At 31.7% G+C, this 25,029-nt stretch overlaps 1 pseudogene across 1 annotated transcript in view; it reads right to left on the bottom strand.

Moving 5' to 3' along the window:
• The window catches only part of LOC146722535 (uncharacterized), a 92,360-nt pseudogene that overhangs the window by 11,808 nt on the left and 55,523 nt on the right, over positions 1–25,029 (bottom strand). Inside the window, exon 3 of the transcript XR_014925118.1 lies at positions 20,162–20,293. The product of XR_014925118.1 is annotated as an uncharacterized LOC146722535 (transcript). The remainder of the gene's footprint in view (positions 1–20,161; positions 20,294–25,029) is intronic.

Genomic DNA, 25,029 nt, shown 5'->3' with positions numbered 1-25,029 from the left:
TGGCGCACACGAGTCACATTGTCGTCCGTTCGCGATGTTGACGGGCGTCCTGCGCGGGCCTCGTCGGCGACCTCCTTCCGACCTTCTCTAAACATCTTGTGCCATCTGTTTGACTGCGATTTGGAAAGGCAATTGTCCCCGAAAACTTTCTTGAGCATTTCAAAAGTTTCCAGCGGCGTCTTGTCCAGCTTCACGCAAAACTTTATCGCATAGCGTTGCTCTATCGTTCTCTCCATCACAAGTTCGACGCGACCACTAAGCAGAGGTTCACAGAATAAGCCGTCCTAACCCTCCAAGCGCATGGAAACAATTGAGCGACCTACCGTTGGAAAGCTAAGGGTACCCCCCTTCCTCCCCAACCGGTCCCATCGCTCTGCGATGTATAGTCGCGTCACAAAAAAATGCGACGCATTACTTTCCGGACAAACCCTGTAGATTCATTTAAAAGGATTTATTCTCTCGCCGGGACAAGTGCTATATTCCTTATACAATCAATATTGCATGTATTAGGTATATGTCTATATTAATGTGCATTGACAAATATTTACATTGGTTTCATTTATATAGTTGAATAATTAATAGGTAATTATGTTGCCTTCCAATTGTGGTCCATCATGTAGAACGATGATACACGTTTAACGATATGAAAACGTATCACAGACATGCACACAATGTCTGGTAATACTAGTTACATCGTTCTAATAACCGTTTCAACAGTCCTCAAGCACATCACTAACAGATTTATGCAGAGTGAAAATATACACTACAAATTTACATTTCATTATTCATACGAATAATTCTAGCAAATTTTTATTGTAAATTTTATGAGAAAACTAAAAAATATTTTAAAAGCAATTTTCAAAAATTACTTATTATCAGTTTAACATTAAACAAAGATATTCTTTAAAAAGAATGTTTTATTTTCCATAAATTAACATTAAAAATGCTTGATACACCAAGAGACGCAACAAAAAGTTCGCTTACGATAAAGAAAAAACCGCAAAAGATTTCGACGAGAACCTGAACACCCGCAAAGTCCCATAAGCTTAATTGCATTCCGGAGGATCAACCCTGTAAGACACACAGATATATCACAGGTATACCGGACGGGTGCTGCATACAAAACTGAATAATTTATCTGACGACTTGGAACCAAAGAGAAATACGGGTGACGAGCGAAAGTTGGGATTCTAACGCGCTTTCATCAACGTCTCGAAAATAGACGATGTAACGCTAAGTAGTCAGCAAACTTAGCTTACAAACTTCTAAGATAATCACGTAAAATAAAAAAAATTTGTTAGAGTTGATTTAATAATATCCTATTATATAATTCCATACATATAAATCTATTTTGTAAATTATTTACAAAATCAGAAATTATAAATTGGGATCTATAATTTCTAGAAAATATACATTTTCACGTAAAATTATAAATCTTTAAGTCTAAGGAAAAATGAAAAGAAAAAATCACAAGACAACTTGAGACGCTACCTTAAAAGTACTTTGTAATATTTGCTTAAATATCAAAATCAAAAATTATTAAACTATGAAAATAAAGTTAGAACTTTTAATTTCGAAATTTTCACGAAATACGCGAACATACACGCGATAAACTGTATAAAGCAAACCTATAAATAATAGATAATAGTACATTTCGTGTGTTGGTAACATTAGTGGTAAAAATCTTAACAATCGATTCTCAGGCGCTGATGTTACGTTGAAATAAGCTCGTGTTATATTTAGACGGACTTATGTCGAAAGTGGAGTCGAAAATTAACGGAGCAAATAATCACGAACTTTCCAACGGAAAAGGTTATTCGATCGATCCCAAGCAAACAACCGCTTCTACTTTTGTATTTTCGATTTAAACCTTATCTATTCGATTGTCATATGTAAGTTATATAATTAAAATAGTTCTTTTTTTATTTTATTCTCGACTTTATCTGATTTTTCTAAATTATCTTGTGCTTTAACAATTTCAGATTTTTCTGAATTATTATTTTGATACCATAGCGCGACTAACATAAGAGAATGTACAACGGAACAAGATTATACAATCCACTTATGTAAAAATGTAGAAAAATAACGAGCTAAAAACAAATTATTCATTTTTCTCAATATTTTGCAAAATATTGGCAATTAAATTTTATCTTAATATTTTAGAAAAATTACACCAAAGTCATAAAATAATAAACATATTTCTTTATTTTTAAAATTTAAAATTTACCGGAACAAAATGCAAACAGTGTTTGGTCGAAATTATCGTTTACTAAATTTAGAAAAGCTATTTCCCGATTCAAATGTAAAGTTATCAATCACAGTTGCATAGCTTATCCGGCCAGTAAACAACGGAACTCATCGGTCGAACATTTTGATTGAGGCCTCCACAATATACAATCAACAAAAGGCGTTTCAATTTGTCTGCATAAAATGGAACAATAATTTGCACACACCGAGTGCGATAAAAACAATTCTCGTGTGTGTGCGCGTATATGTATGCATTTATATGTATAACGTTTGTAAATAACATACAGTAATATATGACTAACATGTATATTTATATAATAGGAAAATATACAAAAGAGATTAAATTGAATTAATTCGGCTAGAAGTTTAAATATATATATATATATATAAATTTATGTTCGTCGGTTTATATATCATTTATATGCATCGAATATAGATTAAACTGTAATGAGGCAATTTTTCATATTTAATTTTTATTTTGCACCTTATATAAAATGCAATTACATCATTCCAAATAATTTGTTTATTTATATAATTATATCAGAGATTATGGATGTATATATTATGTATGCTGTTTATAGTGTATTATGTATGCTGTTTATACTGTTTTATAGTGTATCGTGTAAATATATATGATGACGGTATGTTATATAAGGAGTAAAATAAGTAAAGTGCAACGTTAGCGAGAGAAAGAGAGAAAATTCAATTGTGATATGAACTGACGATATGACATAAATGCGAAAAAATATAGCAAGGAAAGAGAAAAAAATTTTCAATAAAGAAATGTGAATTATGAAAGCAGATTGAAATTTGAGAAATTCGAGAATTCAAATTAACTTATTCAGTAAAATATGTAAATTGCAATCGAAAAAGCAGTAATCATTATATGCTTGTATCGTAAACCATTAATTATTTCTAATTTTCTAAAATAAATGCATCGAATTTCATTGAATCTGGAAACTTTACGCGACAATATTCGATGATTTATGAATGATCGAAACTCGTTAATTGTAAATGAGTCAACTTCTAATGCGATTATTTAGTTTCTAATATCCTAAGGATTAGTTGTAAATGTTTCACGAGCGTTTCAGTCGACGTCAATCTGAGTAGTGAGATATTTAATATATCCCGACACCACGAAGTTTCGCATACACTTTTATGGGATAGGATAGACTAAGGGTAATAATATACGTGCAGTAACGATAAATTATTACGCTATAACAAAAAAACTGAAAGTACTCCGCATCAAATGCATATATATCACATCTTCGCGAGTCTTTCGCGCGAAAATATATTCCCTATCTTCAAGATCACTTCAGAAATGTATGTATAAGATACGCACAAAACAAATTTTGTGCTACATTATCATATGTTTGGAATTACTTTAAATAATTCATATATAAATTTCGAGATAACGTAAACACAAATATAAAAGAGTGTAAGTGTTCGTCTAAAATATAAGTTTCCACGTGATAAGAATTTATTACTGTATAATATGTTATTAAAGTTCTTGAAAGCAAATACATGCTAAACACTAATAATAATGACGTAATTTTTCAATATAAAAATAAAAACTAATGATAAATATAAATAACGGAAACTTTTCAATCTATATTTTTGTCCGTATTGTTTTCAATTCATATTGTGCAAATATGTAAAAATATGTTGCATTCTTGTTTAATATTTACTTTTTGCGCATAATTATAAATATCTGTATCACAAATATATCCGTTAATCTAATATTCTTTTCTAAATAAGGAATCAAATGCGAAAAATATGATTAATATTAATTTATTAATTTTTTCCCCAAATTTATCGTTATGGTATAATATCGAACATTAACTCTCGAGGAAAACTTATCGTTGATCTTCGCTCGTTTGCGAATAAACGATAAAGAATATTCGCGTTATGATGGCGCCGGCTGTATTCTCGTCTCTAAGATAGTAAACCTGAGAGCTTCTTCATATCATCTTGTAGGTAAGTCGATACCACCGAAACAGTATTATCCGATCTAAAATTACTTAACTATGTGCCAGTGTTTACGATACCTGTGACACCTGACTCCGAAATTAACTTTCGAATTATTTCTGGGATTCATTAGTCTATTTGATAGACTAAACTAGTCTTCATAAAGCGTGAAGCGATCTGATATACTGATATTATCACAAATATTGCTCGATCTGTAAATATTTATTCATATATACTATATTATAAAATTTTGTGTATTCTTATTAATAGTTATCGGATATTAAAATATAATGATCATTCATTGTGCGAAAGCATTAACGAGTATTTATACTGACAATGAGATAGTAAGTTTCTTTTAAAAAATAAATATAAATAAAAAAATAAATAAAAATTAACCTTAATAAATAAAAGCAATTGAAAATAGATAATGACAAAAGTTTTTCTTGCAATAGAAATGAAATCTTCACATTTAATTACCAAATCAAATTTATTCGAATTAAAACGTTCGGGAATCAGTAGAAAAGACTTGATTTGATCAGACAAGAGAGAAATATAATACTTCACTCGCTAAATTCATTATATCTTTATAAGTATTATATTTATAATATTTCTGCTATCAAAAACATTATTTTAAAAGAATATATAATTTATATATTGAGTTTTAAGACTGTATCTCTCACATAAAGTACCTACAAAATATGTATATCGACGAAAACAAAAATTTGCAATTCTAATATAACATATAAAAAGTGCCATGTATTCTATCCTCTTAAAAATTATATCATTCTTTTTAAATATAAAATGCAAAGTCTCAAATATACAAGTTCAGAATTGATTAAACAAATGGATAAAAAAATACGTCGGAATTATCTTATTATGCATAAAGAATATAACTTTATTCCGAATATGTCGGCAACATTTCAAAAAGTTAAAACTGATCTATTTTGAGCAATTAGTCCTGAGAAAATGAGAATACAGCAAGAAAGTTTGATTAGTTCGTATATATAATAATTAGAAAGACGAACAATATAATGTAATGGAAAATAAAACAAGCGAGAGAAATTAAAAGTCGTACTTCCTGATTATGCATATCGTAGATCTCCGAGAATTTAGATCAAAAACAATAATAATAATAAAAAAGAAAATTAAATTAAATACTCCCCAACGTATATTGCTGATTTATAGAATTATTAGTATATTATAGAATTATTAAGAAAATATGAATGTGTAAAAATATATGTATGAGTAAAAATCTCGAAGAGTGATTACAAAAATATGCGTAACACATTTCTTTGTCTCGATTGCAAATGATCTTACATTCCGATTTAAGTGCGATCGATGACGGTGAACGAAGCGAGGTTCGTAAATAAGGCCGCAAAACGGCTGAAGCTTTCAAAGTCAGTCAAACTCAGTTACTTAAATTAAATCCGGACGTCCCTTAGCCAACGGCAAACCAATAAAATCTTCCATTACCGCATAACAGCGCGTCAATGTGAAATAAACGCGACCGCTCTTAACTTTTAGTCCCCGGTTCTCTAGGGAAGCGCATACGACGGTAGACAGAGAGGCGGTCGGAGCAAAAAGGGATAAGTCAGACGAGAGGTGGTGGATGCAAAATCCGGAGGCAATATTTCACGGTACTTTCCACGACGTGTTTGCTGCTTCTACTCTCCTACTTTCGTCCTTCATCTCGCCCTTCGATATCCCGCTGCCTTCCTTCTTCCGCATCCCTTTCGCAAAGTTGATGGTAAATTTACTTGCAGTCAGAACCTAGTATTCTAGAAGTGTGAGCTTTCTGTCACCATCTATCAGCTCATCTTAATACAAAAAAAAGGTTAGACTTCAAAAAAAATGAAGTGAAAGAAAAAATTCTCTTTTTGCTTTTATTTATTAATTTTTTTGATAGCGTTGACATCAGTTATATTTCAACTGCAGTTTAAGTTCGATGATAACAACGATTTTGTCGTTCTACTTCAATCAAAATTATTCGTTCACCAACCATTTGCATAATCATTAGAAGGAACTTTGACGGTACGCCGTACATCCCTCTCGACGATATTATATTAACATAATGTTACCATTTTCCACGAAAGATATACCGCGATATGTAACCCGGAGGAGATATATTATACAAGGACGATCTATGTATATATACGAGTAAAGCTATACAAGGTGTCCGGTAACTAACAGACCAACGATTCTCTGGCCAATTTGGAGACGATTTTTCTTTAGCAAAAATGTTGAGAAGTCAATAATTTTCGAGTTATAAGCGATTGAAAAAAATGGGTTTTTTGAAAACTAAACGTTTTGGAGTTAAAAGTCTAACATAATTACAGTCTTCAGTTAATTTCAGGTAGAGTTTACTATAATAAAATTTTAACTTGAGGCTTAGTTATAAAGATACATAATGACAAATATTGGAAAGTTGTAAAAAATGATGACCTTTTTCGACATTTTTACTGAGGAAAAATCCTTCCCAATTTGACCAAAGAATCCACTTGTAATCGTTGGTCCGTTAGTTACCGGACACCCTGTATATGCGTATACCGTATACACTTCACTGTAAAAGTTACAAAGAGTCGTTTCCATTTATCCAAAAAGTACATAACTTGATTAAAAAAATGCGCGTCTCTCTAAAGATTTCACAAGTGGCAGCTGCAACTTGTGTAGAGAAACTTTCATAATGAAAATAAACTCTAAGTGTTATTTACCATTAGAATTTAAACCTTATTAAAAAAAATTCTCCAGAATGAAAACATTTCTTTCCCTTCCTCTTTCTCTCTCCTGTTTTTCTCTTTTTGCCTCTATCTAAATATTCATTTCATATTAAAATGTAAAAATAAGATTAATGCAAAAAATTAATTGATCAGCCAATGTATTAAATAAAGAAAAGAAAAATATTGTAAGATAAAATCAATCCAGACCGAAGCCAATCTGATTACGAAAATGGAAAGACATTCACAAACGATCTCGGTACTAATTTCGACGCTTAGCAGACAACAAGTTCTCGAGTCCGCGGCAACTTGTTAACAATCGCCTGCGGGCCGATGCTGCAAGTGACGTTCCAGAACGCCATCGTGCATTACGCAAATAAGGCATAAATTTGTTCTCTTTCTCTCCCTGACACTCGAGAGATTATTAAACAAGTAAATCACTTATATTAGTGCTCTTTCATGTGGAACGCATTTGTATGTTGCGGAAAGTTTGACAGAGTTGCGATCTGTGTCAAGAGAAAAGAAAAAAAGCGAACGCCGAGAAATTGAAACTTCAACGGGATTAAGATATACTCAGAGAAGCTCACCCCACAGTGATTCTTTATAGACATAAGCTGTAGTAAAGACTGCTACGAATGCTTTGAAACATTAATCTTTGTTCTGCATTCCAGGAGAATAAAAATAGAATGATGCATTTTCGAAGCATATATATAGAACAATTTTGACTACAGCTATAATGATCGAATATTGGAATAAATTGATAAATTAAAGAGGAACGCTAGATAAAAATATTAAGTGATTATAATAGAGAATTTACGGATTAAATTGGAGAACAAATATAGATTCTAGAACTTTTTACAAAAAATATAATACAATATATTAAATTTAATATATTTTCGTGTGACTAAAGTGCTACATTAATTAAATAAATATATAGATTAAACATAGATAACACACAACAAAGAATAAAAATCGTAAAGTAATTAATTTAAGTATTCTCTTATCGATAAAATTAAATGTACTTTTTGCTCGCAACAATAATTATTGCTGCGTTGATTAAATCTGATGAATTTATTTACGATAGACTTTTTAGAAGAGATAATCGCATCTAATGAATTTATTTACGACTCTTTAGCAGAGAGGATAGCATTAATATTTAAAAAATTAAATTATAATTATATCAATTATTAATACAAAGCATAGTCTATCTGGTCAATCAATATTAACGTAATAAATATTAATTGATGTTCCCGTAAAGATATTCTACAAGACAAATATATATATATATATATATATATATACAAGATATGAAGTTAACATCCCTATATTACAATATGATATTGTTCCTTTAAGAGTTCTGAATTATGTAGAATCACAGGAAGAGTTCTTGATAATTTTTAGAAATAGTTACGGTAATTACGATAATGGAAATTAGTTTTAAAAAATAGGAGTGCTGTTACATATTTTTGCATATCAAATTCTAATAATTCTTAAAAGAATTTCAAGGTTTTTTGAACAGTTGCATAGTTCCTGATATTTTCTTGAAAAAGTTCTGCGATTTTTAGAAATAAAAAATGTACTTTCAATATTAAAAATATTTTTAAAATATCAATTTCTGGCAAAAAAATGTTAGAGTTCTAAATCATAACCCCTCGATGAGACAAGAAAAACCGTAAAAACCACATAGTTCTACCTATTATAGTTTCCCAGTTATCGATTTTTTAAAATTAATACAATTTTATAAAATATTTTAAAAATCACGAATTCTGACCAAAAATCTGGAATTCTGGATTATACACTGTAAAACAAGAAAAAAAGTGAAAACCGTATGCCTCTACCTGTTAGAATTTCCGAGCTATCGATTTTTTAAAATTAATAAATTTTTACAAAATATTTTAAAAATCATGAATTTTTGTCGAAAATGCTGAAGTTCTGAATTATATACGATAAAATAAGAAAAAAGTGAAAACCGCATACTTCTATTAATTATAGTTTCTGAGATATCGATTTTTTTAAATTAATACACTTTTACAAAATATTTTGAAAATTATGAATTTCAGTCGAAAATGCTGGAGTTCTGAATTATATACAATAAAACAAGAAAAAAAGTGAAAACCACGGCTCTATTTATTACAGTTTCCGAGATATCGATTTTTTTAAATTAATACACTTTTACGAAACATCGTGATTTTCAAAATTTTGTAAAAGTGTATTAATTTAAAAAAATCGATATCTCGGAAATTATAATTAATAAAAGTATGCGGTTTTCACTTTTTTTCTTGTTTTATCGTGTACAATTCAGAATATTAGCATTTTAGATCAAAACTCGTCATTTTCGAAATGTTTCTTAAAGTTTATCAACTTTAAAAAATCGATATCTAATTGTAATAGAGCCATGGATTTCACGTTTTTTCTTGTCTTATCGTTTACAATTTAGAAATACAGGATTTTCGACCAGAATTCGTGTTTTTTTAAATGTTTTGCAAAAGTATATTATTTCAAAAAAATCGATATTTCCGAAACTATAACAGATAGAGCCATGCGGTTTTCACGATTTTTTTGTTTTATCGAGGGGTACAATTCAGAGCTTCGCAATATTTTTTTGCCAGAACTTGATAATTTAAAAATATCTTTGAAAGTAAATTTTTTGATCTAAAAATTGCGGGACTCCTTCAAAAAATATCAGAAACTATGTATATAATTATTCAAAAGAACCATAAAACTGCTAAGAATTATTGGAACTCGATATGCAAAAAATGTGAATTTGGCACCCCTATTTTTTGAAATTGATTTTCATTATTATAATAACCGGAACTATTTCTCAAAATTATCAAGAACTCTTCCTATGGTTCTACATAACGCCAAACTCTTAACTGTTATGATATCATAACATAGAAGTATCAACTTCACACATCCTTAATTATCTTATCTTTTTGATGATTACAAACGTGTTTCTCGCAGAATTTACACATTATGTCGCATTATGTTAGAAAATATTAACACTTGTAATCCGAAGAACGAAAATCCAGATAGCTTGGTATGATTATCATAATGTGTAATAAGACTGATAAAAAATTGATTAATTTATAAATTGATTAATAAGATCATAAGATACATCTTTAACGCTTGAAAAGAAAATCGAATTTTAGAATTTTATTTAAGCAAAATAACAAAAGCAAATCTAAAATTTATAAAAATAAAAATACAAAAATTAATTTGTTTGTTAAATATTTTAAGTTAAATAATATATAATTTATATATGCTCATCTTACAATTGCTATCCACGTATAAACAATATTTAATAAATAAAATTTATTTTATATTTTTAAGTACGTTTTAACTAATGTATTTAACAATTTTTTTAGTTACTTTTGTTAGTTTATTAAAATAAATTCCCAAAAAATCATTTAATTTTCAAACATCCAAGGTCTAATCCCTTAAAATATAATGTATATATGTTGAAAATATGAGGAAAAAATTGTTTCTTGTCACACGATGCAACATGATATCAATTTGTTGTATACTCAATAAAAAATAGTTAGAATTTGGCGAATAAATTAACATATAAATTTAAATAACTTCTACTAATTTTTTTATTCTAATTTTTATTTTGTTACTCTATTTTAAAACTACGATTGCCATTCTATCTCTAAATACTCATGAAAGATATAATTTTTATATATATACACTGTATATGTTTTAATATCAAATTACAATTTAATTTACATACATCAATCTGTCTGGATTAGTATTATAATATAGAAATCATCATTATTTACATAATTAATTCATTGACATAAATACGAGATCTATAATTACGTTAATCATAATTATAGACTCACTAGTGATGTCTTGCTATTTCTTTCTCGTCTGATCCGTCCTTTCTCAATGAGGCTTTGATCAGCGATAATCCATTGCACAAGGAGTCAATTTGATCTCAATTCTATCACTCACTGTAATCGCGATATTTCAAATTTCACAATCGCGCAACACTTTTTTCGACAACACTCGCCGAGAAAATTTATTTACTCAGATATTAACAACTATATAAAAAGAAAAACACGATTTATACTTTCTCTCGACATTCACTTACGCGCGACGATACATTTTCTAATCGAATATCGATTACCGATATATGTATATCCACGGCATTTGCACTCGCATAACCATAATAATAACCATTATTTTTATCCGATACTCCTGTCGACGATCCATTCGTTGTATTCCATCAGTATATTACATTGTTCACTATTCTCGACATTTGTATTTAGAAACGCGGTACAATTTTACCCGACACTCCCGAAATTCACATATACACAATATTGCTATTTGATCGACAGACGCTTGTTTTTATTCGTAATACTTTCGTCGTACTCGACAATGAAAAATCGACAACCAACGGATCCTTCCGATATACGAAAGAATTTTGCGCACCAAAACGTTCGATGAGAAATGCTCCAAATTAATGGCGACCTCGACGCAGCGTCTGTTCTTTCTCGCGCGATTCACGCATCGATTAAATAAAGATCACTGTATTTTTACGAAATATTCACAATTTATCTCAATGTAATCACAATTGCTCTTCGATGCTTCGATCGACTTTCGAGGCAACTAATTACTCGCGACGATTATTATCCGGCGATTAACGAAAACGCGATCGCTTATAGGAGTTCACACGACAACCGCCAAGGAACGCTGCACAATCTCGAAGCAAAATACGTAGTCTTAGTAATATTCGAGCAGTAATATTTAGCGATAAAATTTTATATTCCACGCTTCTATATCTCGTATACACTTCGCGGCGATTAATGTCACGATTAGAAAACACTGATAAAGAAAGCTCACCCGCCAGGGATGCGAGTCAATCACAAGCCTGTCAACTTCTCGTCAGTATATTGATGCACTATTCACCGCGATTCAATATTCAGATCTTCCGTCGATCGAAAGGTAATTGTAGATATCGAAATAATATATCGAATGAACAAGGCGCACTAATTTGTTATACACTATTAGTCGTGTGAACTCCTTTGCTCAAATTCAAGATGACGCGCGATATATATATTCAACCAGCGTCTCTATAACGTAAGAATTTTCTGTCGATCAAAAAAGGCAATTGTTGTGTATCTGCGCGATTAAATTTCAAATTTCACACACGAACTTAAAATTAAAATTAAAATTTGATATTTTGTCGAATATTGGCAAGTAATTAATTTTTGTTAAACGTAAAGAAAAATGTATTTTTTTTATTTTAAATTACGTGCGTGGAAAAAATATTTGACTTAACAAAATCTGCGGTCGATTACGTGCAAATAAATATCAATGTAATAAGAACTAAATATTTTGTTTAATTATATTGATATTTATTTGCACGTATTCAACCGTAGATTTTGTGCAATGATTTTTTTTTTCAGTGTGTGCATGCGAATTCAAAAGATGATAAAATATTTAAGATTAAATTAAATTAAAATTAAAATAAATAAAATTTAGTTTCGATCGTTATTGGATTTGTAAAATTTATTGGAAAAAATTTTCGTAAATGGTTTTATAATATATTTTAGAATTTGAATAAGTAAAATGTTAATAAGGAATATTTTATGACTTTCATCTATGACTTTTTTAATATAATTTTTTTATATAATACTTGAAGATTGCCCTATTAAAATTTGATATTTTGTCGAACATTGGTAAGAAATTAATTTCTGTTAAACATAAAAAAATTGTTTTAAATTTAAAATTGCGTATGCAAAAGATAAAATAATTAAAATTGATTAAAATAAATAAAATTTAGTCTCGATCGTTATTGGATTTGTAGATTGTATTGAAAAAAAAAGCTTTTGTGTAAGTTGTTTAATAATATATTTGTATTTTAGAATTTGAAAAAGAGAAAAATATTAAACGCCATTACGCGCAATCAATAACATTTATGATATGTAAATCAGTTTTATTTATCATTACCAGTAATGGATTGAAAATGATATTCCTCTCAAAAAATACTTGATATCTCGCGAAAAAATAAAAATAATTAATAAAAGAAAAAATACATACGTGTGCACATAGTATTATTTTACAGATAAATGGTATATTTCTGAAATATGTGCTCAATGGAATAATTATGGCACATTGTTAAAAATATATTATATGTAAAATTATATAAAAAAAATATTAAGTTACAATAAATGGAAATGTATAAAACATTTCTATCATTTATGCATATTTGTATATTTCATACGTTTGTATATTTTATACTTTTGTCCGTGTAATTGTATATATTTCTCTTTTATATATTCCTTTTTTTCATACAAATAAATTACGTATGATTATAATACGACGCGAGCTCGCGTTTATCTCTACCTACACCAATTTCGAGAATCGTCCGGCGAGTCCCGGCGTTTTCAATACGAGATACATGATACTCACTATACGAAATTATCGTGTTAAATTGGAAACTCCCTCTGTGCGCGACATGAATTTCGCAAAAGAGCCGATCTACATCCTGCAGGCAACTGCAGCAACGAGTAAGGGCAATGTTCGCAACGCGTTCGGTTAACGATCTTACAACAGCGTCGAGTCATGGATTGAATTTCAAATCGACAGCCACGTGCGAGGCAATGACATTACCACCAGTGAAGGAATTCAATGCTAACGATCCTGTCACTGGATGAAGAAGTTTCTTAGTCTGTATAATACTCCGATAACATTTACGATGAAGCCACATTTTAACAAGCGAACTGATTTACCACATTAAAGCTTAAACAAGACTTATCATTACGCATAAATTCCGATAACAAAATTGTTGTACAAATTGGATTCGAAAATTTCTGTTTTCCTCAATTTTCTCGATTTTTTTGTTCTTCTTTTTCTAATTATAGAATGAATAGAAAAATTTATAATAATTATATATACATACATATACATCACTTTGTTAAATAAATTCGGTTAAATAAAATCAATTTCTATCGTTGTCCGTAAAATAATTGTAATCGCATTACATGCAATAATATATAATATGATTGCAATTTAAAGAAAAATAGAATAAGATCGAAAAATATGAGAATAGATAAGGAAAGTATCTTGTAGTTACTGTTCTATATAGATTTATCTGGATGAATATGCGGTATATAACAAATTGATGTGAGCTCATAACTTTTCTTGAAAAGGCACTGTATTTCGAAGCATATAACCCGAAATATCACGCTATAATATCAATAAAAATATCGAAGAGAGTTACAGCCAATAAAGTACTTTTATCTTTATAAATAACACCAATTGCTGCGTCTATAAAAGAAATTTATATCATTCTTTAACATATAATTTTTCAATAAAAGACATTACAATAGTTAAATGTAATAAACAAAAACAATTACAAATAATGATTCAAAGATTCTTTCCTTAAATATAAGTTTTTTATCAACCTTTTTTCATAAATCAAATTTTGTCTTGTAATATAAGAAAAATCTTAATATAAAAAGTTAATTGCTCCACGACAAGTTTGAATAGGTTGTCGGAATGTAATCATTGTTCTGAAACAGTCACATTCAAAGAAAAACAAGTCAAACTTTATTCTTTTTCGAAAGAAAATGTAGCGAATGTGAACAAAGAATCGAGCAGAAAAAAATGATGACGTTTCTGACAGATAATGTCGCAATAGAAACAAAGAAAGAGAAAAATTTCCGACGTAATCGTCGCAAGAGCGGGTAGAAAATGTCATATGGTACCATTAAAATATAACTGTTTCAGCAATAATCTTCTTTAACATTTTAATTCTCATTGTGCTAAAATGTATGCATCTTGAGAAAAAAGTAAAGTTACAACTCAGCTATTAAGATTCCTCTTTAAGATTCATCTGCGGTACATATTTCATTCGACGAGATATTTAATGCATAAGTTTCACATAGATTGTGAAATTTAAAACGTTGGAGTATAAAAAAAAATCTCATTATGTGCGCTATGATATCCCTGTTCAATAGATCATTTAGCCAAATAGAATTGCAATTTTCTCAATTACAGCCATCTCTATATTTATGCTCAAAGCTAAAACCAATTTTCCATATAATGCGCCAAGAATAATCAAATTGTCGTGAAAAATAATGCCGCTATATTTGTCGTACGCATCAAGGTAATATTTTTGAATGCATTGTTAATGACGCGTTCACGCACATCGATAAATATTTCTCGATTTGTGCACACGTGCTGCGTAAAGCCGTGTTATAAGCAATTAAACGGCACAATAATTTAGATAAAAGTCCGTAAATGCTGAATTTTCGCGTTATTATATTTTAAATTAAAAGATCATCACGGACGGTCTTTTCGCCGACGCATTTGCGTCACTGTGGGTGCAAAAATAAAAACAACGTCGATGTTTAAGTTCTCGTTCTGATAGCAAAATATCTCGACAAAATGCACGTTGATGTTCCCTTGAGTGACATAGTGGAATCTATATCTCGTATCTAAGAAAACTAGAGTTTACTTCGTGAAAAGAAAAACAGAGCGTGGATGGTAATAACGCGCGGGAGAAGAGAGGAAATTGTGCGCTCGATCGTGAATATAATATTCTGTTCAGTGGCTGCAGCCACTCGAAAGTTTAAGGTAAACCAAGTCGCCACGCCATCATCCTCTTATTCGGATAGAACAGAGTTTACCGTCCTTAACGGTCAACGAACTGCTCGGTGAATTAGAAACACCGCACTGATGCTTTTGTTATTCTCTATGAATAGAAATAATTTTAACGCGATTTCCTTGAATCTCTCATACCCTCGAAAAAACCCAAAAACAATTCCGAGAGGAATTCTGATTTCATTTTTTCTCACTGTCGCCCTTTTTCACGACAAATTTCTCTCTTCGTTCGTCAATAGATCGCTGAAAGTGCAATCAAATGTTTATGATTGCTCGTAAAACTTGAATAAACGCATCTTAAAATTAAGCCAAGCGCGGCGAAAAATTAAATCACTCAGAAAAATTGACAAGAATGTAGAAACAGATGTACGTAGATGCATGTAGATTTATGTAGACGAGGCTTGTGACATACAGACGAAAAGAAGAATAAATATCTGAAAAGTCGAGCCAATACGCATACGTCTGTGTTCGAGAGAGTATAGAGGATATAAAAATGATGGAGATTGTGCGCAGATTCGTGTTCCTCGCTGAAAGATTTCGCAAACGCGTTTCGAAGCGAGCGTGCGTAACGTCACTCTGCAAACACAATCCCATGCAGATGCACAAGTGCACCCTGTCGGGGTAGATGGCGATTAAGCGCACCCACGGATGCACGCTGGCGCGTTTACCTGTTGGACACGTTTTGCATGCGTTTTCCACGCACTCACACGGCACACTTCGCCGCGGCCTATTACGCGCGACCAGAAACGCACAGCCGCAACACGCGCGAACGTTCAAGTGCAATATATTATAATACAGACTCGCGGATGCGCCGGACACAAGGCATGGCCGGTTGACAAATTTCGGTTATCTCACACCCGCTCGTACGGCAGTATTTTGCAATAGCCGCGTTTCTCTTCCATTCCCCATGTATATTTCAAATTTACCGTCCAGATATATACTTGACTCTTCCGGGAGGGTTGACTTGTTATATGCGATATATATACGTATTATACCTCACCCATCATGCTTGACACTCTGTATCAAGATGAATGTGTATCGGGAAATCGATTCGACAGGTACAATTTTCAAAGGTGAAGCTTAATATTAAGTATTTGCAAAGTTAGGGGATGTTGAAAAAGTCTTGTTAAGAGATATCCGATATCGATGGATTTAATACGACTTAACGATTTAACTTAAGGAAGGCAGCGTTAGGTAAGTAAATGAAGACCATGAATTATAAACCGCGAATTTGGAATAAAGTGGAAAAGGAAATAAGAACGCGAAAAGCGAGAGGCTATTGTTCTCTTTTTCGATTTCGCTCGTGAATCACATAATTCCGATCTGCCAGTTGAAGAACTGAAATGAATACATATAGAATACGAATAAAGCAAAAAATCTTTTCCGATTAATATTCGAAAGATAGATGAAGTAATCCGTCGATGTTACGTCGTACATCGCATCTCGAGTTTCGCGGCTGATAGTCACGGGATTACACGTCATAAAGGTAGCACCAAGTATATAACGAAGTTACAACGCACCACGAAACTCGAAATTAGTTTCGGGAGCTCGCGGCTCAACGTCACTCAAATTGACGGAGAGTGTCCGATGATACATATAAGGATTCTTGCAGATATATTTCGCGATTTCCAATCGATGATCAACTATTAAAAAATCGTTGAAAGCCACTAATATAAAACTTTATTTTCCAATCAATCAATCATTCTCTCTCATTCTGTATCACACATATACATACAGCGTTCTCGAAATAAAATCGATTGATAGTGATAGATATGAAAATTGTTATTCATTTTAATGCCTATTAAAGATATGTAAAGAAGTTCGCCATTATTTGCATCAAAGTTAAACAACTAATCAAAGCAAATAACGAAGCAATAAACGAAATAATGCAATCGGATAAATGTTATCTCGTTAAGTTAATAAGATCTCTAAGCCGTTTTGATCGTATTATTTAATAACGGTGGTACAGTTGTAATTGCTTGTAGATACAGCATTTTGTAATTTAATCTTGCCGAAGACACAAACAATCTCTTTAATTCAAACAACTCATCCTCGAAAAATAGTCTCCGGATATTTCTTACTTGCCAACCTTAAATTTGTTCTTCCATAATGTCAAAAAAAAAAAAAAAAACGTTTAACGAGCTTTGAAAACTGTACAAACAAAATAAAAAAGTTGTTTCTTTTAATAAATCACTTTTTAGCAAAAGATATGTTTCGCGACATTCTATGAGTTGTTTTTTTCTTTAAATAAAATCGACAAACTCTTCCAACATCTGTGTGAAATTTTGCGCACAAGTCGTGTTTTCTTTGATCAATAAGCCCCGATGGGTGACAAACTCAGGAGATTTTTGATCGAATTTAAATTCGCGAGTGGCCGTGTTTGCAGTGGCGCTCGAGTGGCCCCGGGCAGACCAAGTGCACTTTATCTACCGACACCCGTTGGCACTCCAGGCTACTCTAAAAAACTTTTTCTGGACTGGTGAACTCCTGGACACAGTGAGAGAGATAAACCATTTCACGAGATTCACGGCTGGCAACACTCGTGTCAATTTTCTTCCACTCAAACACCCAAAAATCATTGCGTATTCCGTTCAGAATTCATCCGATATCTCGGAATACAGAAAACGCGCGTGTGACGAGAATGAAAACGTATGAGAAGCACAGGTGCGTTTATGGAACTTATTTCTTTATATATACTCTTCTATATATACATATACATATATATATGTATAATATAAAGAATTTTTGAATGGTACTTTTCGAAAATTTTACATCATCCTTTTTAAAATTTGCTTTCTTATCGCTACAGTTTTATGTTTGAATATTTTCAAGTTTTAAGACAAGAAAAAATTTCAATATTAAAAATAATACGAAAAGAGCAATAAATTTATCTGAAAATTACGATTAATTTTTGTATGACGTTAAAACGACATTTGTGAAGAAATGTTGATTAATTAGGTACCTCAACTTCGCTAAAAGATATTAAGAGATCCTCCACGATTATGTTCGGCTAATCGAGCGAAAAACAATGACGTACGATCGTGGATCGCGGTATGACGTATTATAGTTGGACGGAACCGGTTACACGTTAATCTCCCAGCTAATTTCGCGGCGAGCGGACGGGAACTTCGTCACGTCGCATCCGTCACTTGACAGTCTCGGTAGAGCGTATAATCTTGACACCATTGTCCCAAAAGCTGATAGAACACAAGCCGCGGACCCGGAGTCCGTCGAGTTTATCTGGTGGAATACACCGCGGTCGCGACGTGGCGCATTATACATAGAGGTGCATCGGCTGCACAGCTGCAGATGCATTCGACTAATCTCCGATACGGAAACTGCTCGGCCGGATGACGAGCTTGAACAAAGTAACCGGTACAACTACGTGATGGACGTGACGGAAATAGAAGGGACGACTTTTGACTATGGTGCAAATCGATTTTTCAGGCGTGAGCGAGTAACAATGCTGTCCTAGCTTCGTTTCTATATATGTATTCAGAAAAATGGTTTATAATACACCCGGTAATGCAGCATTTTCGAGATTCTTCGAGTAAATGGAATGATAGTTTAGAGATGGAGAAAAAGGAATATTGGTTGTGAAAAGAATCAAAGAGGAATAAATCGTCATCGCTGAATCCCGCGCAACAATAGCGCGAAAAATCTTTAAGGGTCGACGTTGGTCAGTTATATAAATAATGACAAGTCGAAGCTTCGATTCCTTCCCTCTCTGCTCCCCTTTCTAACTATCCCGTCGGAAAGAACTTTTAGATATGTCGATATTTCATAAATCGATTTAACGTGCGCGCCGAAGTAAATTTGTTTTCCAATTAAATTCAGTGTTTTGATGTTTGCGTCACCTTTCCACAAAATTTTCAGAGCTAAAGATTAAAGGGATCAAATATTTCTGTAAATTCTTCTCTAGATATAGCGCAGATATCGTTTTTCATACGCTGGATATTCATTCGCTTCGTGATTGAAATGTAGGTAAATAATTTTTTTAATTTAAAAAATATTTTAGGCATCGCAAATTCCACTTTTTTTGCGCTAAGCGCATGTAATTGACAGTTCATCAATAAAACAGAAAAAGAAATAACGTACACAATCCTCTTAGAGATATATATTTTCAAACGAAATATATTAATCCCAATATTAATTGTGTCAAGATGATTTTAGCGCGCAGTTGCACGCTATCTCGAAACCGCCAAAGGGAATTGCGAAATAATTAGCAATTATCGTAAAACGCGCCTTCAAATACTCGCAGTAATTGGCCGTTATTTCGAGCCGAGGACGATCAGCGTTATCGCCAGTGTGACGATCGTTTCACGAAATAGTTCGGATTATGAGTTTCCTGAAACCGGATTATGAGTGAAATCCTCATAAAATACGATATATCCTATTGTTCGTCTTAATAGGGTCGATTTTTATCATCGATCCACCACTACGAGGTAATAGAACATTTTTGGTAGTATCGATTTACGTACTTATCAGACTAAACATTCGTACTTTCTCAATTTCATAATTACAATTGAGGGTGGACATTTTGTATATGGCCATATCGGTGTCGCTATGCGCATTATTTCGAATGAAAATTATATTGAACAATAAAATAACTGACTTACCCAGCAGCGCCTGAAAAAGTCGACTCTTGAAAATACGTATGACACGCTCGATCGCTAATCGCAGCTGTTTGTCTTGCGGTCTCGTCAATTTAGCGTGATAATCCTCGAGGAGCTCCAGAGCTCGGTGAGCTTCTAAAAACAAGCAGAAGATAAGCAGAGTATAAAATCAGTAAATTACTTTTCACCGACGATGTGTATATATATAATTTTATCCCGCGCGTGTACGATACAATATACATACGATATGTACATATGATATGTATATGTATATACGTATATCATTCACAAAATTTAATCAATTAAACCACGCATTTCTCTCCATCCCATTGTTCATCAAATATTTTGCTGTCGCTTCGTCATTAGCAATTTCCTTCATTATCGCTATCATCAACACACTTCTATATGTCGCTAATTGATTAACCATATTCGTGACGCACCGTAAATCGGACGTATGTAATTAAATGTAATTTGATTACAATCTGTATTTTCATCTAAAAGTATTATTTTCACACGTTTCATTAATTAAACATCTGTCAATGTATATTAATTAAATAAACTATGTTTAAACTATGTTTATTTAATTAATGTACATTGACAATAATCAATATTACACTTTATTCCAGACGTCTAATTCTGATTTTTAAAAAAATCACGTTATTGATTTCCCTCAAATTTCAATATGAAATTCAAAGGGTCGTGACCAGTGATTCGAGAAATTGAAAATAGGACCGATTGCGTAAGAATAAAAGCAGAATGAAGGGAGTGGAAGTATTTAATCCGCGAGCAAAAGGAAAAAAAGCAAATTTAGTTAAAATAAAGTGACAACTTTGCACCAATTCAAAAATTTCTGGCTGAATAAATAAAAGTGCACATTTATATAAATATCGAAAATGTATCATCAAATTTGCAATTTTATTTAAAGGCTGAATTTGACAATTAAATTTTAACTGAAAAAGATATGAAAATAAGTGCGTAATGACGTTTCAAATTCGTTACAATTTCATTATTATACACGCTTGATTATTTAAATATGACAAATCATTTTCAATGTCTAATTACTCAGATAAAAATTGTTTCGCTGTTTACTTTTCACGTACATATGATATACGATATTACAAAACAGCGGCGCCAATAAAATATATATTGCATCTTGTGAACGAAAATTTTTCAACTACGCGCTATATATCTCTTCCACGCATCAGGATCGTATCCAAGCTATTTCCGCCATTTCCTCTTCCCACTGGCCACCATAAACACTATCCCCTTTACCCCTTTGCCGCAGTAACAAGAGTGCGAAGCCATTCGGAAGGTGAAACGACTCGAGAATCTCTTGCACCGGTGAGTATCAGTCGAGAACAAATAACGGCAATTGCATCGGTTTCATGGCAACGGTCGCCGATGCAACAGCTTCTTTGCTCTTCCGATCTCTATCTTCCCCTTTCTGCGATGTGGAAAGTGCTCTCGTTGCGCATTACGACTATACGATCGTCGTCGTATTTACATAGATGTAAATACATATAGGTATTGTACGCGAATCGTTCTCAATAAATTATGTCGATAATTATTGTAATATGAGTATTATTATAAATATATTGAATTGTACTTTTTTTTGCAGTAAAAGCACAGTTTTATTATTTAAAAAAATTACTGCTTTGTGTTAATCATGACACACGTTAACTGCAAAGTATATTTTTTCGCCACTTTATAACAAGAGATAAACTGTTTTCACTTCTATACAATATATTCAATCTAATTTCTTCTATTAGATATAAGTTGCCCAAAAATAATATATGATCTTATCTGATCATTATAAAAAAACAAACAAGAAATTTGACAAATAAATATGAGAATGGAGAGAGATTAATAACATTCTGTTTTTGAGAGAACAGTACGAAACGAAACTAATTTCAATGTTCATATAGATTTACGGAGAACAATTATGAGTTAAACGAGTTACTGTGAAAATAGTATTGTGCTCATTGTTTATGTAATTAACAATATCATGGTAACAGTCCACGCACTTGTTGATTCACATCACTGTTCATAAGAGAAACCAGTTGGGATTTCTGCAAAATGGATTCTTATTCATCAGACAACTTTGATCTTTTCTTGCTTTGAAAGTGAATATCTCGTTAGAAATAACAAACGTCCAATCAGATTATGATTTATGCTTTTGGATTTGCTCGATTTTTCGCTTTATTCCTATTTCACGATTCATAAGCACGGTAAATTATTTCATTGACGCGTCCATTAAAAATATCTCTGCTATGAAAATATTACTGGCTGATTTTATAGAATAATTAAATACTGAATTATTTTACTTCACACTATCTTATTAAGACATTCACTTTAAAATTTTCTTTTAAAGAAACATGCAATAATTTAAATTTTTAATTTTATATCTCTGCCGTTAGCTCTGAATTTTTTAATCACGTTAACATGGCAAAAAATTTTTTAAGAACATAATAAAAGTTGAGAAAATAAAAGCTATTTGTATACTTATATATATGTCGTGGCAGAATTTAAAAGACGTAAATCAAAATAAAACTTTAATTTTCAAATAAATTCGATCACATATATATGCATGCATGCATTTATTCGCAACAAGTATTTTTTTAACAACTTGTGCATTCTCACGCGTTTGCGAAGATTTGTTAAATAGTGAAAATGGTCAAGTATTTTTTCGCGAGATTTTCTAAGCATCTGTCATGCATAAAAAATATTAGTTCAATATAATAGCAATATTTGTGTGCGTGCTTCATTTTAATTACAAATTATTTTTTAAAAATTTTGCACAAATAAATGAGACTTATAAAAATCGAGTCAAATATATCCATTCATTCGATGCTACGCAAAAGGTAAGAAATGATGAAAAGCAGCGCGACTTGGTTAGCGATATTAATACATAGTTCATTATATATATATATATATATATATATATATATATATATATATATATTTCGCGCACAATATACTCGCTATTTCAGCAAGGCAGTTCTTAAGTTATGCTCTATAGCTCTGTGGTATAATCGATTGCGTAAAAAATCGGAGCAGGCGGATCTGGTTTCATCTGTGCATGCTTTTTTGTTTCGAGAAGCTCCGGAGAAGATCCGGAAAAAAGATCGGACGAAGAGACTGCGAAAGACAGGTGAGAAAAAGAGAGAAAAGAAAATTTCTCGGGCGGTAATAACACGGCAATGGGCACGTCATCTACCTACGCGAACGACAACGGAACTATGCCAAGTATGGCCGTTCATCCCGGCTTTATGGTTCATCCGGCTGCACGTCGCGCTTCATGAATTATAACGCCGTATCTCCTTTACGAGATGCCGCCTCGTGCTCGATTTTCATGAGCACGAGGCGAACGAACGAGCTCGTCATGGCCGTGAGGAGACTGTGTTTATCAAGCCCCACGGCCCACCCGAGAGCTCCGGAGTTTTATTAAGAAAGAAGAACGCGTTTTCCTCGGCGTTTGCCAAGTTTCGTTTTCCGAAGACGAGCACGACGATGTTGATGCAATAATTGCTACTTCATATACCGAAAAAAATATTTATGTAAAATTACATGATTAAGCTAGGTTTTTTTCCGACCCAGCATGATCATGCAATATTGATACTTATATAGAAGATTACAGATTATATGTAATTTCATATGAAATATATTCTTAAATATTTTCAAGATTAAAAATATTTCACTGAACATGTAATTACACATAGGAAATGTTAGTAATGTATAAATGCTGTAAAATAATGTTATAAATAAAATAGATAAATACTTATAAAAAATAAAGTTGTAATAAAGTAAAAATAGTAAATTTAAAATTACATATGATTTTTGCATAAAAATAATAATTTTACCTATATTTTACATGTATTTTTAAATTAATATGTATTTTCACTTTAAAACAAATGAAATGGAAAAAAAATTACAGTGATAAGCAAGTAATTTTTCCAGTTCTGAACTAGTAATTTCCATATAAAAGTACATGGATTTTTTTCAGTGTACTTTAAATATTAATTTATCTTCTCTTGCAATAGTAACAGATTGAATTATTAAACGCATATTGATATATCCGTAAAAATTCAATGATGCAATGAAAATAAACAGCATCTTATTCAAACGAAGAATACCTTGATAATTATATTGTCTAAAGCCTAATGCATAACTTACATGTATGTTGTATGTAAACAATTCGCAAAATATGTCCACGGTCACGAATTGTTCATTCATCATCAGTCAGTGCTTTATGTTTACACTAACTTGTGTATTTTCAATTTTAAATTTTAAAACTTTTATTCGCGCGCGCGCGAGAACGTCCACACGCTGCTAGCTTTCCATAATTAAAGTAAACTTATCGTTTGATAAAGAAAACTTTGTAAGAAGATTTGTTTGCAAATACGCCCTACATAGATTTTTATCTACTATTTTCCATTTCGAGCGAAAGACAGCAGAGATACTGTCCACGTACATAATATTTGTTCAAGTATAGTTTGCAGATATCCAAGAACGTTCCCATACAGACACAACAAGATTGCAGCAGCATTGTGCCAACATTTCATTGGAATATTACAACATTTTATAAATATTGTAAAATGTTGCAGCAATCTTGCTACAAGATTGGAGCAACGGTAAAATGTCCGCTTTCAGAAATATTGTTCTATAACATTGCAGCAATAATGCAATAAAATATATATGTAATATTACTATTGGATTATTGGAAAATGTGTCAAATACATGTGATCGGGCTGAATGTTCTGTACCTAATATTTTTTGTGTGAATTTTATTTTCATAATATTTCTGAAATGTTGCTGCAACGTTGTTTAAACTATATTGCAAATTCATGCCTATATAATATTTCTACAATATT

The sequence above is a fragment of the Nylanderia fulva genome, unplaced genomic scaffold (assembly GCF_048542155.1).
Source record: "Nylanderia fulva isolate GAGA-0341 unplaced genomic scaffold, ASM4854215v1 Scaffold30, whole genome shotgun sequence".
Classification (NCBI taxonomy): Eukaryota; Metazoa; Arthropoda; class Insecta; order Hymenoptera; family Formicidae; genus Nylanderia; species Nylanderia fulva.
The sequence above is the reverse complement of the archived record's forward strand: the minus strand, read 5'-3'. Positions and strand labels throughout refer to the sequence as shown.